The 17,188-nt window shown below is 39.6% G+C and overlaps 1 protein-coding gene across 3 annotated transcripts in view; it reads left to right on the forward strand.

The window, feature by feature from the left end:
- LOC145553206 (uncharacterized) overlaps window positions 1-17,188 on the forward strand; it is a 77,455-nt gene that overhangs the window by 14,662 nt on the left and 45,605 nt on the right. The window lies entirely within an intron of this gene.

The raw sequence follows: 17,188 nt of genomic DNA on the forward strand, positions 1-17,188 counted from the left end.
TAACTCCTAACTAAAGCCTTGACATGTTTCACATCAATTCATTACTCTTTGGCCTTTATGTGACTGGTTAAACAAACTACTGTAACACTATGATTTGGTGTGGTAGTTAAAATGAAGTTTACTGAAGTTTCAAATAAAGTCTGCATATTCCTCACGTTAGTGCACCGCCGTAGGCGGTGCAATAATATTCAGCTTTTTACCTTTTTTTTGCTCAGGATAGTGAACTGCCTTGCGCAGCAAGGCAGTCATTAACATTAGCACAAACATTTGCATTTGACCCGCCATTTTAGTGCACCGCCGTAGGCGGTGCAATAATATTAACTTTTTGTTATTTATTTGTCAGGATAGTAAACTGCCTTGCGCAGCAAGCCTTGACATTTTTCAATGACTCTTTTGGCCTTTTTGTGACTGGTTTAAACAAACTACTGTTACACATTGAAATGGTAAGGTAGTTAAAATGAAGCTTAATGAAAGTTTCAAAATAAAAGTGCATACTTCCCTGAGGTTAGTGCACCGCCGTAGGCAAAGAATGCCTGCTCCGGTAAAATGTTTTCGAAATTTCTCTAGGGCTTACGGTTTTCTGTCCAGGTGCTTCAGAGTAAAGTGATGGGAAATGACCAACTGACGCTCCTCCTCTGTGTTTAATATAGGTTTTTGAAAAATTACTGAGCTCTGCACACACCATATTTCTCTCATCAGTGCAATTCCTGTGAATGACCTACAGATATGAATCACTGTACTATCGGAGAAGACAAATAGCCCTCTCATACGCTTCAAACGGTTTCGGATCGGCCTTACGGATCTTGAATGGGAAGGGGTCGTTCAGTGTGCTTGTTTTAGTGAAACTGGCTGGCTCAAACAGATAGAATTGTCTCCCCCTGTGTGTCTCTCTTACAGCTGGCACCCTGTGGCCTATTTACCATAGCAACCGAACATGGCAACAGCTCCTGGTCAGATAGCAAACATTCTATGGCAAACATACAGTTAAAGCAGAGGGCTATTATTTAAGTGGTTTAACACACCCACTGTTAAACATTGGATTAGTGTGGCCATTTATAATGAAGCTTAATAAATTTTTCAAAATAAAGCCTTGATCATTTTTACATCCTGCAATTGCTCTACTGGTGATTTAAAAACTGGTGTTACAAATTACTGTTACAGACTGGATTAGTGTAGCCATTGATAATGACGCTTACTGAAAATTTCAAAATAAAAGCTTTGGCCATTTTTACATCAAGCAATTGTTCTTTTGGGCCTTACATGACTGGTTTAACCAAACACTGTTACACATTGAATTAGTGTGGTCATTAAAATGAAGCTAATTGAAACTTTCAAAATAAAAACTTGTATATTCCTCTCACATGAGTGCACCGCCCGCTCAGGATAGTGAACTGCCTTGCGCAGCAAAGCAGTTCACTAACATTAGCACAACTTTAGCATTTCACCCCCCTTGACTATATGCTTCAAACAGTTTTGGATCACTCTTGCAGTTCCTGAACAGGAAGGAGATGTTTGGACTGCTTTGTTCAGAAAAACTAACAGTTAGAATTCTGTTTCTCTCTTTAGGTCTCACTCACATGATAGTTGAGCTGCTCTTTAGAACTACAATGACTGAAGTCAGAACTACAACATGGCGGAACTCCCAAATATCACATAGGGATGAGCTGGCATTTAGATCTACTTGCTGTTTTGGTCATTATATTGGTGGAATATACAAACCACAGTTACACATTGGATAAGTGTGGCTAATTGAAATGAAGCTTACAAAAAATTTCAAATAAAAGCCCCGACATTTTCACGTTAGGTTATTGGTCTTTTGGCTTTATGGGACTGGTTTAAACAAACCAGACTTGCACATTGAATTAGCGTGGTCCTTAAAATGAAGCTTACTGAAACTTTCAAAATAAAAGCCTGCATACTCCTCTCATGTCAGTGCACTGCATAGGCGGTGCAAGAACTTTTTTTTTAACCTTTTTTTCTCAGTATATTAGCACAAAGAGTAGCACTTCACTGCCCCTAGTGCATTGCCTTGCGCAGCACACACACAGCAGTTGGCTGAGGATTAATTACTATAGAGAACTACAACATGGTGGAACTCTCAGATACCACACATTAGGGCTGAGCTGGCATTAGACCTACTTGCTGTTTTGGCATTATATAGCTGGACTGTTACACATTGGATTAATGTGGCCATTAATCCAATGTGTAACAGTCCATGCCTCCATGCATTGCATGGCAGGCACCTATTGTTCTACACCCAATAGAACGCCTCTTATTATTATTATTAGGGGCATGCCATAGCAATGCATAAGGAGAGCAGTACTGACTTGCGAAGCAAGTCAGTACTGCCTCCATGCATTGCATGGCAGGCACCTATTGTTCTACACCAATAGAACGCCTCTTTATTAGGGGCATGCATAGCAATGCATAAGGAGAGCAGTACTGACTTGCGAAGCAAGTCAGTACTGCCTCCATGCATTGCATGGCAGGCACCTATTGTTCTACACCCAATAGAACGCCTCTTTATTATTATTATTATATATTTATTCTTCCGTCACCGTTAATGCGGCTCGTACCGCTGTGTGCCCACCCACAAAAGTGGTATCAAAACGTGCGGCTCGTACCCGAGAAGGGAGCTATTACTTTTATTGGGGATTGGAGTTAAATGATTACATAAATTAATAAAAACTAAAAATTTGAGATTTTGTGTCTCACAGAATCAGTAATCTTTCTCTATGAAACACACACACAGGACTGTTTATGGCTGACTCAAAAACCCTTTTTAAATCCCCCTCACAGGCATAAATATCGCCCTATTGATCTGAAAGTTGGTCATAACATAGATACACATGCCTGCTCATGTACAATGTTTACAAAAATTTGCTAGGGCTTATGCTTTTTGTCAGGGTCCTTCAGACTGACGCCTGGTGTCTCCCAAGTATAGAAACTGTGTCTGAAGAGGATTTTCCCGCTCTTTGGCTCTCACAGCTGCAGGGGATTAATTACCATAGCAACAGAAGAACAGAGTGTCTGGAACTGCAGCTCCCCAGGACTGCACTGTAGGGTTTTCTGGTATTTACAACTGCTTGTGTTTTCAGCATTATACTACTGATTCAAGACTATAACCATTACACATATGTCCCCCCATGTTAAAATCTGACATAAATAAGAATAAATAGCTGATTAAAAGTCTATGGACAGAAAATAACGTCGCTGCTCCTTTAAGGAACCAGCGGCACAGACGCAGCGCCTGCGATGCTACAGATCACAAACCTGACAGAGAGCGGAAGAGGATTCGTAGGAAAAGAGCGGTGATGCTCAGCAAGGCAGGTCATTAGCATTTGTACAAAAGTTAGCATTTCACTGTCTATGACTAGTGCACTAGCACTTTTACCTAAAGTTAGCTTTACCTAATTTTCTCATTAATTAGAAATGTTTAGTATACTGAATAGAGTAGTAAAATTAAAACAACATGGTCGTGTTGCTCCACATCCTACTGCCAGCATTTGAGCTAACATTAGCATATTGGCTAATTTTAGCATATGCATCAATTTTAACATAATGAATGGTACAAGTACAGATTATTCTACATGCTTCTGCCTCTCCACAGGTTATTGACTACGTTGCAGCTTTCTTTAGCATTAATGCTAATTTTTAGTATAAAAACACTGGCTCAAAGCCGACGGGCACACTTTGGCATGCCCCTTTAAAATTTCTGCAGGAATTTTCTAGTTATTATAACATCTTCTTCCATTACCGTTAATGCGGCTCGTACCGCTGCGTGCCCACCCACAAAAGTGGTATCAAAACGTGCGGCTCGTACCCGAGAAGGGAGCTATTACTTTTATTGGGGATCGGAGTTACGATGGCGACGTAAAAAGCGAAAAACGAGCGAAATTTCCAACTGCCGAAACCCTAGAGTGTAACTGAAACCAACTGCCGCTTTTAGAGTGAGGAACAGAGTGGAATTTTGACCCAAAAATAATTTTGAAATCGCTCTCATGGCTGCAAAACTTGTGCTATTGGTATGAAAGTTGGTCAGGAAATAGCACCGCATGCCTGCTCCGGTGAAATGTTTTCAAAATTTCTCTAGGGCTTACGGTTTTCTGTCCAGGTGCTTCAGAGCAAAGTTATGGGACATGACCAACTGACGCTTCATCCCCAGTGTTTTATATAGGTTTTTGAGTTACTACAGAAGGAGGGTGAACAGAATGTTAAATCTACAGGCAGGGCAGAGTTTTCTGGGCATTATATCACTGGTTTAACCCAACAACTGTTACACATTGGATTAGTGTGGCCATTTAAAATTAAGCTTACTGAAAATTTATAATAAAAGCCTGTATATTTCTTTGCAGCCTAACTAACTCCTAACTAAAGCCTTGACATGTTTCACATCAATTCATTACTCTTTTGGCCTTTATGTGACTGGTTTAAACAAACTACTGTAACACTATGATTTGGTGTGGTAGTTAAAATGAAGTTTACTGAAAGTTTCAAAATAAAAGTCTGCATATTCCTCACGTTAGTGCACCGCCGTAGGCGGTGCAATAATATTCAGCTTTTTTTACCTTTTTTCGCTCAGGATAGTGAACTGCCTTGCGCAGCAAGGCAGTTCATTAACATTAGCACAAACATTTGCATTTGACCCGCCATTTTAGTGCACCGCCGTAGGCGGTGCAATAATATTAACTTTTTTGTTATTTATTTGTCAGGATAGTAAACTGCCTTGCGCAGCAAGCCTTGACATTTTTCAATGACTCTTTTGGCCTTTTGTGACTGGTTTAAACAAACTACTGTTACACATTGAAATGGTAAGGTAGTTAAAATGAAGCTTAATGAAAGTTTCAAATAAAAGTGCATACTTCCCTGAGGTTAGTGCACCGCCGTAGGCAAAGAATGCCTGCTCCGGTAAAATGTTTTCGAAATTCTCTAGGCTTACGGTTTTCTGTCCAGGTGCTTCAGAGCAAAGTGACGGGTCATGACCAACTGACGCTCCTCCTCTGTGTTTAATATAGGTTTTTTGAAAATTACTGAGCTCTGCACACACCATATTTCTCTCATCAGTGCAATTCCTGTGAATGACCTACAGATATGAATCACGGTACTATGGGAGACGACAAATAGCCCTCTCATACGCTTCAAACGGTTTCGGATCGGCCTTACGGATCTTGAATGGGAAGGGTCGTTCAGTGTGCTTGTTTTAGTGAAACTGGCTGGCTCAAACAGATAGAATTGTCTCCCCCTGTGTGTCTCTCTTACAGCTGGCACCCTGTGGCCTATTACCATAGCAACCGAACATGGCAACAGCTCCTGGGTCAGAATACAAACACTATGGCAAACATACAGTTAAAGCAAAGGGCTACTATTTAAGTGGTTTAACACACCCACTGTTAAACATTGGATTAGTGTGGCCATTTACAATGAAGCTAATAAATTTTCAAAATAAAAGCCTTGATCATTTTTACATCCTGCAATTGCTCTACTGGTGATTTAAAAACTGGTGTTACCAAATTACTGTTACAGACTGGATTAGTGTAGCCATTGATCATGACGCTTACTGAAAATTTCAAATAAAAGCTTTGGCCATTTTTACATCAAGCAATTGTTCTTTTGGGCCTTACATGACTGGTTTAACCAAACCACTGTTACACATTGAATTAGTGTGGTCATTAAAATGAAGCTAATTGAAACTTTCAAAATAAAAACCTGTATATTCCTCTCACATGAGTGCACCGCCTGCTCAGGATAGTGAACTGCCTTGCGCAGCAAAGCAGTTCAATAACATTAGCACAAACTTTAGCATTTCACCCCCCTTGACTATATGCTTCAAACAGTTTTTGGATCACTCTTGCAGTTCCTGAACAGGAAGGAGATGTTTGGACTGCTTTGTTCAGAAAAACTAACAGTTAGAATCTGTTTCTCTCTTTGTGTCTCACTCACACGATAGTTGAGCTGCTCTTTAGAATACAATGACTGAAGGTCAGAACTACTCTCAAATATCACATAGGGATGAGCTGGCATTTAGATCTACTTGCTGTTTTGGTCATTATATTGGTGGAATATACAAACCACAGTTACACATTGGATAAGTGTGGCTAATTGAAATGAAGCTTACTAAAAATTTCAAATAAAAGCCCCGACATTTTTCACGTTAGGTTATTGGTCTTTTGGGCTTTATGGTACTGGTTTAAACAAACCAGACTTGCACATTGAATTAGCGTGGTCCTTAAAATGAAGCTTACTGAAACTTTCAAAATAAAAGCCTGCATACTCCTCTCATGTCAGTGCACTGCATAGGCGGTGCAAGAACTTTTTTTTAACCTTTTTTTTCTCAGTATATTAGCACAAAGAGTAGCACTTCACTGCCCCCTAGTGCATTGCCTTGCGCAGCACACACACAGCAGTTGGCTGAGGATAATTACTATAGAAGAACTACAACATGGTGGAACTCTCAGATACCACACATTAGGGCTGAGCTGGCATTTAGAACTACTTGCTGTTTTGGGCATTATATAGCTGGACTGTTACACATTGGATTAATGTGGCCATTAATCCAATGTGTAACAATTATGAAGCTTACTAAAAATTTCAAAATAAAAGCCTTGACATTTTCACATCAGGTAATTGCTCTTTTGTGCTTATGCGCATGGTTTAAACAAACTACTGTTACACATTAAATTGGTGAGGTAGTTAAAATGAAGCTTACTGAAAATTTCAAATTAAAAGTCTGTATATTCCTCAACTTTTAGTGCACCGCCATAGGCGGTGCAATAATATTAGTGTTTTTATGTTATTTATTTCTCAGGATAGTGACAGTTCATTAGCATTAGTACAAAAGTATCATTTCACTGTCTTTCACTAATACACTAGCATTTTCACCTAAAGTTAGCTTTTAGCCAATTTTCTCATTAATTAGACATGTTTAGTGTGCTGAATATAGTAGTAAAATTAAAACAACATTGTCCTGTTGCTCCACATGCTACTGCCAGCATTTAAGCTAACATTAGCATATTGGCTAATTTTAGCTCATGCATCAATTTTAACATAATGAATGGTACAACTACAGCTTATTCAACATGCTTCTGCCTCTCCACAGTTAATTGACTACGTTGCAGCTTTCTTTAGCATTAATGCTAATTTTTAACATCATACACTGCGTCAAAGCCGACGGGCACACTTTGGCATGCCCTTTAAAATTTCTGCAGGAATTTTCTAGTTATAAAATAATTTATTATTCTTCCGTACCGTTAATGCGGCTCGTACCGCTGCATGCCGACCCACAAAAGTGGTATCAAAACGTGCGGCTCAATCCGGCAAGTGAGCTATTATTTTATTGGGGATCGGAGTTACGATGGCGACGTAAAAAGCGAAAAACGAGCGAAATTTCCAACTGCCGAAGCGCAGAGTGTAACTGACACCAACTGCCGCTTTTTTAGAGTGAGAAACAGAGTGGAATTTTGACCCAAAAACAATTTTGAAATCGCTCTCATGGCCGCAAAACTTGTGCTATTGGTATGAAAGTTGGTCAGGAAATAGCACCGCATGTCTGCTCCGGTAAAATGTTTTAAAATTTTTCTAGGGCTTACGGTTTTCTGTCCAGTGCTTCAGAGCAAAGTGATGGGACATGACCAACTGACGCTCCTCCTCAGTGTTTAATATAGGTTTTTGAAAAATTACTGAGCTCACCACACACCATTTTTCTCTCATCAGTGCAATTATTGTGAATGACCTACAGATATGAATCACAGGACTATCAGAGACGACAAGTAGCCCTCTCATACGCTTCAAACGGTTTTGGATCGGCATAACGGTTCCTGAACTGGAAGGTGTCGTTCAGACTGCTTTTTTCATTAAAATGACTGGGTGTTCTCAAAGTTACATGAAGTGTCTCTCACACACACACAGCAGTTGGCAGAGGCTTGATCGCTATGGCAACTGCTGGTTTGGCCTACAAGGTCTCTGTAGTCTAAACATGGTGAACACCTTAATACAGAGGGCAGAGCAGAAGGTCAGAACTACAACATGGCGGATCATTCAGTTATTACAGAGGAGGGCTGAGCTGGAATGTAGAGCTACTTGCTGTTTGGGCATTATATTGGTGGATTAACCAAACCACTGTTACACATTGATTAGTGTGTCTATTTAAATGAAGCTTACTGAAATTTCAAAATAAAAGCCCTGACATTTTTCACATCAGGTTATTGGTCTTTTGGGCTTTATGGGACTGGTTTAAACAAACCAGAGTTGCACATTGAATTAGCGTGGTCATTAAAATGAAGCTTACTGAAAGTTTCAAATTAAAAGTCTGCCTATTCCTCTAGTGTTAGTGCACCGCCGAAGGCGGTGCAATATATTAGCCTTTTTTATGTTATTTATTTCTCAGGATAGTGAACTGCCTTGCGCAGCAAGGCAGTTTCATTAACATTAGCACAAACATTAGCATTTGAGCCCCCTTGACTATATGCTTCACACGGTTTTCGGATCACTCTAATAGATCCTGAATAGGATGGAGATGTTTGGACTGCTTGTTCAGATAAACTAACTGCTTCAAACCGTTAGAATCTGTTTATCCCTTTGGTGTCTCACTCACACGATAGTTGAGCTGCTCTTTAGAACTACAATGACTGAAGGTCAGAACTACAACATGGCGGAACTCTCAAATAGCACATAGGGATGAGCTGGTGTTAGATCTGCTTGCTGTATGGGGCATTATATAGCTGGATTAACCAAACCACAGTTACACATTGGATTAGTGTGTAATCCACTGTAAATAAAAAAGCTATGTAAAGCTATTGTAAATAAAGCTTACTGAAAGTTTCAAAATAAAGCCTTGACATTTTCACATCAGGTCATTACTCTTTTGGCCTTTATGTGACTGGTTTAAACAAACTACTGTAACACAATGAATTGGTGTGGTAGTTAAAATGAAGTTTACTGAAGTTTCAAAATAAAAGACTTGGATTTTTCACATCAGGTATTTCCTCTTTGTGCTTTATGTGACTGGTTTAAACACAGTAACACAATGAATCGGTGTGGTAGTTAAAAAGACGCTAACTGAAAGTTTCAAAATAAAAGTCTGCATATTCCTCTCGTGTTAGTGCACCGCCGTAGGCGGTGCAATAATATAAGCTTTTTTATGTTATTTATTTCTCAGGATAGTGAACTGCCTTGCGCAGCAAGGCAGTTCATTAACATTAGCACAAACATTAGCATTTCACTTCCGTTGACTAGTGTACTAGCACTTTTACCTAAAGTTAGCTATTAGCTAATTTCTCATTTATTACACATGTATACTGAATGGAGCAGTAAAATTAAAACAACATGGTCCTGTTGCTCCACATGCTACTGCCAGCATTTAGGCTAACATTAGCATACTGGCTAATTTTAGCTTATGCATTAATTTTAACATAATGAATGGTACAAGTACAGCTTAGTCAACATGCTGCCTCTCCACAGGTTATTGACTACGTTGCAGCTTTCTTTAGCATTAACGCAAATTTTTAACATAACGCTGGCTCAAAGCCGACGGGCACACTTTGGCATGCCCCTTTAAAATTTCTGCAGGAATTTTCTAGTTATAACATCTTCTTCCATTACCGTTAATGCGGCTCGTACCGCTGCGTGCCCACCCACAAAAGTGGTATCAAAACGTGCGGCTCGTACCCAAGAAGGGAGCTATTACTTTTATTGGGGATCGGAGTTAGGATGGCGACGTAAAAAGCGAAAAACGAGCAAAATTTCCAACTGCCGAAACCCTAGAGTGTAACTGAAACCAACTGCCGCTTTTTAGAGTGAGGAACAGAGTGGAATTTTGACCCAAAATAATTTTGAAATCGCTGTCATGGTCGTAAATCTTATGCGATTGGTATGAAAGGTGGTCAGGAAATCGCACCGAATGCCTGCTCCGGTAAAATGTTTCAAAATTTCTCTAGGGCTTACGGTTTTCTGTCCAATTACTTCAGAGCAAAGTGATGGGACATGACCAACTGACGCTTCATCCTGTGTTTTATATAGGTTTTTGAGTTACTACAGAAGGAGGGTGAACAGAATGTTATATCTACAGGCAGTGCAGAATTTTCTGGGCATTATAAAGTGGTTTAACCCAACCACTGTTACACATTGGATTAGTGTGACCATTTAAATTTAAGCGTACTGAAAATTTCATAATAAAAGCCTGTATATTTCTTGCAGCCTAACTAACTCCTAACTAAAGCCTTGACATTTTCACATCAGGTCATTACTCTTTTGGCCTTTATGTGACTGGTTTAAACAAACTACTGTAACACTATGATTTGGTGTGGTAGTTAAAATGAAGTTTACTGAAAGTTTCAAAAAAAAAGTCTGCATATTCCTCTCACGTTGGTGCACCGCCGAAGGCGGTGCAATAATAATCAGCTTTTTTTACCTTTTTTTTCGCTCAGGATAGTGAACTGCCTTGCGCAGCAAGGCAGTTCATTAACATTACCACAAACATTAGCATTTGACCCACCATATTAGTGCACCGCCATAGGCGGTGCAAATAATTAAAGTTTTTTGTTATTTATTTCTCAGGAAAGTAAACTGCCTTGCTGCGCAAGAACTGAAATAAATAAATAATATCTTGAGAAATAATATCAGGGAAGACAAAAAGCCATCTCATACGCTTCAAACAGTTTTTGCATCGGCCATACGGATCTTGTAGGGAAGGGTCGTTCAGACTGCTTTTTCATCAAATTTGACTTTGTGTTTACATCAGTCATTCTTAAAATAAATTTTACCCATTTTGCTTTAGTCTCTGGTTAGTATATGTACCTAAGTCTTTCTTAAAATGAGCATTTTAAGCTAAGACCCTGTTCCTCCTTCTACTGAAGACAACTCCTGCAGGTAAAAAAAATATTGTTACATCATATAACCCCTAAAGAACAAACTACTGATGCATTTTTGAAATAATAACTTTGTATTTAGGGAAAATTACAATTGATCACAAAAAAATTAAATTAAAAAAAAAAAAGATTTAATTTAAAAATTAGAACATATTTCTCTCATCAGTGCAATTACTGTGAATGACGTACAGATATGAATCACTGTACTATCGGAGACAAATAGCCCTCTCATACGCTCAAACGGTTTTCGGATCGGCCTTACGGATCTTGAATGGAAGGGTCGTTCAGTGTGCTTGTTTTAGTGAAACTGGCTGGCTCAAAACAGATAGATTGTCCCCCTGTGTGTCTCTACAGCTGGCACCCTGTGGCTATTTACCATAGCAACCGAACATGCAACAGCTCCTGGGTCAGATAGCAAACATTCTATGGCAAACATACAGTTAAAGCAGAGGCTACTATTTTAAGTGTTTAACACAACCACTGTTAAACATTGGATTAGTGTGGCCATTTACAATGAAGCTTAATAATTTTCAAAATAAAAGCCTTGATCATTTTTACATACTGCAATTGCTACTGGTGATTAAAACTGGTGTTACCAAATTACTGTACAGACTGGATTAGTGTAGCCATTGATTATGACGCTTACTGAAATTTCAAAATAAAAGCTTGGCCATTTTACATCGAGCAATTGTTCTTTGGTTGCACATGACCATGTCAAAAAATACCATAGTCAAAAAAAACCTGCATATTCTTTAGTGCACCGCCGTAGGCAGTGCAATAATATTAGTGTATTTATCTCAGTAAGCCTTGCACAGCAAGGCAGTTCATTACATTAGCACAAACATTAGCATTTCACTTCCTTTGACTAGTGTACTAGCACTTTTATAGTTAGCTTTAGCTCATTAATTAGACATGTTTAGTGTACTGAATGGAGTAGTAAAATTTAAACAACATGGTCCTGTTGCTCCACATGCTACTGCCAGCATTTAAACTAACATTAGCATATTGGCTAATTTAGCTCATGCATCAATTTTAACATAATGAATGGTACAACTACAGCTTAGTCAACATGCTTCTGCCTCTCCACAGTTAATTGACTACGTTGCAGCTTTCTTTAGCATTAATGCTAATTTTAACATCATAACGCTGCGTCAAAGCCGACGGGCACACTTTGGCATGCCCCTTTAAAATTTCTGCAGGAATTTTCTAGTTAGGGCATGCCATAGCAATGCATAAGGAGAGCTACTGACTTGCGAAGCAAGTCAGTACTGCCTCCATGCATTGCATGCAGGCACCTATTGTTCTACACCCAATAGAATGTCTGTTTATTATTATAACATCTTCTTCCATTACCGTTCATGCGGCCCGTACCGCTGCGTTCCTCCCCACAAAAGTGGTATCAAAACGTGCGGCTCGTACCCGAGAAGGGAGCTATTACTTTTATTGGGGATCGGAGTTACGATGGCGACGTAAAAAGCGAAAAACGAGCGAAATTTCCAACTGCCGAACCCTTAGAGTGTAACTGAAACCAACTGCCGCTTTTTAGAGTGAGAAAGAGGTGGAATTTTGACCCAAAAATAATTTTGAAATCGCTCTCATGGCTGCAAAACTTGTGCTATTGGTATGAAAGTTGGTCAGGAAATAGCACCGCATGCCTGCTCCGGTGAAATGTTTTCAAAATTTCTCTAGGGCTTACGGTTTTCTGTCCAGGTGCTTCAGAGCAAAGTTATGGGACATGACCAACTGACGCTTCATCCCCAGTGTTTTATATAGGTTTTTGAGTTACTACAGATGGAGGGTGAACAGAATGTTATATCTGCAGGCAGGGCAGAGTTTTCTGGGCATTATATCACTGGTTTAACCCAACCACTGTTACACATTGGATTAGTGTGGCCATTTAAAATTAAGCTTACTGAAAATTTCATGATAAAAGCCTGTATATTTCTATGCAGCCAAACTAACTCCTAACTAAAGCCTTGACATGTTTCACATCAATTCATTACTCTTTTGGCCTTTATGTGACTGGTTTAAACAAACTACTGTAACACTATGATTTGGTGTGGTAGTTAAAATGAAGTTTACTGAAAGTTTCAAAATAAAAGTCTGCATATTCCTCACGTTAGTGCACCGCCGTAGGCGGTGCAATAATATTCAGCTTTTTTTACCTTTTTTCGCTCAGGATAGTGAACTGCCTTGCGCAGCAAGGCAGTTCATTAACATTAGCACAAACATTTGCATTTGACCCGCCATTTTAGTGCACCGCCGTAGGCGGTGCAATAATATTAAACTTTTTTGTTATTTATTTGTCAGGATAGTAAACTGCCTTGCGCAGCAAGCCTTGACATTTTTCAATGACTCTTTTGGCCTTTTTGTGACTGGTTTAAACAAACTACTGTTACACATTGAAATGGTAAGGTAGTTAAAATGAAGCTTAATGAAAGTTTCAAAATAAAAGTGCATACTTCCCTGAGGTTAGTGCACCGCCGTAGGCAAAGAATGCCTGCTCCGGTAAAATGTTTTCGAAATTTCTCTAGGGCTTACGGTTTTCTGTCCAGGTGCTTCAGAGTAAAGTGATGGGAAATGACCAACTGACGCTCCTCCTCTGTGTTTAATATAGGTTTTTGAAAAATTACTGAGCTCTGCACACACCATATTTCTCTCATCAGTGCAATTCCTGTGAATGACCTACAGATATGAATCACTACTATCGGAGAAGACAAATAGCCCTCTCATACGCTTCAAACGGTTTTCGGATCGGCCTTACGGATCTTGAATGGGAAGGGGTCGTTCAGTGTGCTTGTTTTAGTGAAACTGGCTGGCTCAAACAGATAGAATTGTCTCCCCCTGTGTGCTCTCTTACAGCTGGCACCCTGTGGCCTATTTACCATAGCAACCGAACATGGCAACAGCTCCTGGGTCAATAGCAAACATTCTATGGCAAACATACAGTTAAAGCAGAGGCTATTATTTAAGTGGTTTAACACACCCACTGTTAAAACATTGGATTAGTGTGGCCATTATAATGAAGCTTAATAAATTTTTCAAAATAAAAGCCTTGATCATTTTACATCCTGCAATTGCTCTACTGGTGATTTAAAAACTGGTGTTACCAAATTACTGTTACAGACTGGATTAGTGTAGCCATTGATAATGACGCTTACTGAAAATTCAAAATAAAAGCTTTGGCCATTTTTACATCAAGCAATTGTTCTTTTGGGCCTTACATGACTGGTTTAACCAAACCACTGTTACACATTGAATTAGTGTGGTCATTAAAATGAAGCTAATTGAACTTTCAAAATAAAAACTTGTATATTCCTCTCACATGAGTGCACCGCCCGCTCAGGATAGTGAACTGCCTTGCGCAGCAAAGCAGTTCACTAACATTAGCACAAACTTTAGCATTTCACCCCCCTTGACTATATGCTTCAACAGTTTTTGGATCACTCTTGCAGTTCCTGAACAGGAAGGAGATGTTTGGACTGCTTTGTTCAGAAAAACTAACAGTTAGAATTCTGTTTCTCTCTTTAGGTCTCACTCACATGATAGTTGAGCTGCTCTTTAGAACTACAATGACTGAAGGTCAGAACTACTCTCAAATATCACATAGGGATGAGCTGGCATTTAGATCTACTTGCTGTTTTGGTCATTATATTGGTGGAATATACAAACCACAGTTACACATTGGATAAGTGTGGCTAATTGAAATGAAGCTTACAAAAAATTTCAAAATAAAAGCCCCGACATTTTCACGTTAGGTTATTGGTCTTTTGGGCTTTATGGGACTGGTTTAAACAAACCAGACTTGCACATTGAATTAGCGTGGTCCTTAAAATGAAGCTTACTGAAACTTTCAAAATAAAGCCTGCATACTCCTCTCATGTCAGTGCACTGCCATAGGCGGTGCAAGAACTTTTTTTTAACCTTTTTTTCTCAGTATATTAGCACAAAGAGTAGCACTTCACTGCCCCCTAGTGCATTGCCTTGCGCAGCACACACACAGCAGTTGGCTGAGGATTAATTACTATAGAAGAACTACAACATGGTGGAACTCTCAGATACCACACATTAGGGCTGAGCTGGCATTTAGACCTACTTGCTGTTTTGGGCATTATATAGCTGGACTGTTACACATTGGATTAATGTGGCCATTAATCCAATGTGTAACAGTCCATGCCTCCATGCATTGCATGGCAGGCACCTATTGTTCTACACCCAATAGAACGCCTCTTTATTAGGGGCATGCCATAGCAATGCATAAGGAGAGCAGTACTGACTTGCGAAGCAAGTCAGTACTGCCTCCATGCATTGCATGGCAGGCACCTATTGTTTACACCCAATAGAACGCTCTTTATTAGGGGCATGCCATAGCAATGCATAAGAGAGCAGTACTGACTTGCGAAGCAAGTCAGTACTGCCTCCATGCATTGCATGGCAGGCACCTATTGTTCTACACCCAATAGAACGCCTCTTTATTATTATTATTATATATTTATTCTTCCGTCACCGTTAATGCGGCTCGTACCGCTGTGTGCCCACCCACAAAAGTGGTATCAAACGTGCGGCTCGTACCCGAGAAGGGAGCTATTACTTTTATTGGGGATTGGAGTTAAAATGATTACATAAATTAATAAAAACTAAAAAATTTGAGATTTTGTGTCTCACAGAATCAGTAATCTTTCTCTATGAAACACACACACAGGACTGTTTATGGCTGACTCAAGAACCCTTTTTAAATCCGCCTCACAGGCATAAATATCGCCCTATTGCTCTGAAAGTTGGTCATAACATAGATACACAAGCCTGCTCATGTACAATGTTTACAAAAATTGCTAGGGCTTATGCTTTTTGTCAGGGTCCTTCAGACTGACGCCTGGTGTCTCCCAAGTATAGAAACTGTGTCTGAAGAGGATTTTCCCGCTCTTTGGCTCTCACAGCTGCAGGGGATTAATTACCATAGCAACAGAAGAACAGAGTGTCTGGAACTGCAGTCCCCAGGACTGCACTGTAGGGTTTTCTGGTATTACAACTGCTTGTGTTTTCAGCATTATACTACTGATTCAAGACTATAACCATTACACATATGTCCCCCCATGTTAAAATCTGACATAAATAAGAATAAATAGCTGATTAAAAGTCTATGGACAGAAAATAACGTCGCTGCTCCTTTAAGGAACCAGCGGCACAGACGCAGCGCCTGCGATGCTACAGATCACAAACCTGACAGAGAGCGGAAGAGGATTCGTAGGAAAAGAGCGGTGATGCTCAGCAAGGCAGGTCATTAGCATTTGTACAAAAGTTAGCATTTCACTGTCTATGACTAGTGCACTAGCACTTTTACCTAAAGTTAGCTTTTACCTAATTTTCTCATTAATTAGAAATGTTTAGTATACTGAATAGAGTAGAAAAATAAAACAACATGGTCGTGTTGCTCCACATCTACTGCCAGCATTTGAGCTAACATTAGCATATTGGCTAATTTTAGCATATGCATCAATTTTAACATAATGAATGGTACAAGTACAGATTATTCTACATGCTTCTGCCTCTCCACAGGTTATTGACTACGTTGCAGCTTTCTTTAGCATTAATGCTAATTTTAGTATAAAACACTGGCTCAAAGCCGACGGGCACACTTTGGCATGCCCCTTTAAAATTTCTGCAGGAATTTTCTAGTTATTATAACATCTTCTTCCATTACCGTTAATGCGGCTCGTACCGCTGCGTGCCCACCCACAAAAGTGGTATCAAACGTGCGGCTCGTACCCGAGAAGGGAGCTATTACTTTTATTGGGGATCGGAGTTACGATGGCGACGTAAAAGCGAAAAACGAGCGAAATTTCCAACTGCCGAAACCCTAGAGTGTAACTGAAACCAACTGCCGCTTTTTAGAGTGAGGAACAGAGTGGAATTTTGACCCAAAAATAATTTTGAAATCGCTCTCATGGCTGCAAAACTTATGCTATTGGTATGAAAGGTGGTCAGGAAATCGCACCGAATGCCTGCTCCGGTAAAATGTTTCAAAATTTCTCTAGGGCTTACGGTTTTCTGTCCAATTACTTCAGAGCAAAGTGATGGGACATGACCAACTGACGCTTCATCCTGTGTTTTATATAGGTTTTTGAGTTACTACAGAAGGAGGGTGAACAGAATGTTATATCTACAGGCAGTGCAGAATTTTCTGGGCATTATATCACTGGTTTAACCCAACAACTGTTACACATTGGATTAGTGTGGCCATTTAAAATTAAGCTTACTGAAAATTTATAATAAAAGCCTGTATATTTCTTTGCAGCCTAACTAACTCCTAACTAAAGCCTTGACAT

Source organism: Poecilia reticulata, chromosome 10, assembly GCF_904066995.2.
Source record: "Poecilia reticulata chromosome 10, P_reticulata-male-v2, whole genome shotgun sequence".
Lineage (NCBI taxonomy): Eukaryota > Metazoa > Chordata > Actinopteri > Cyprinodontiformes > Poeciliidae > Poecilia > Poecilia reticulata.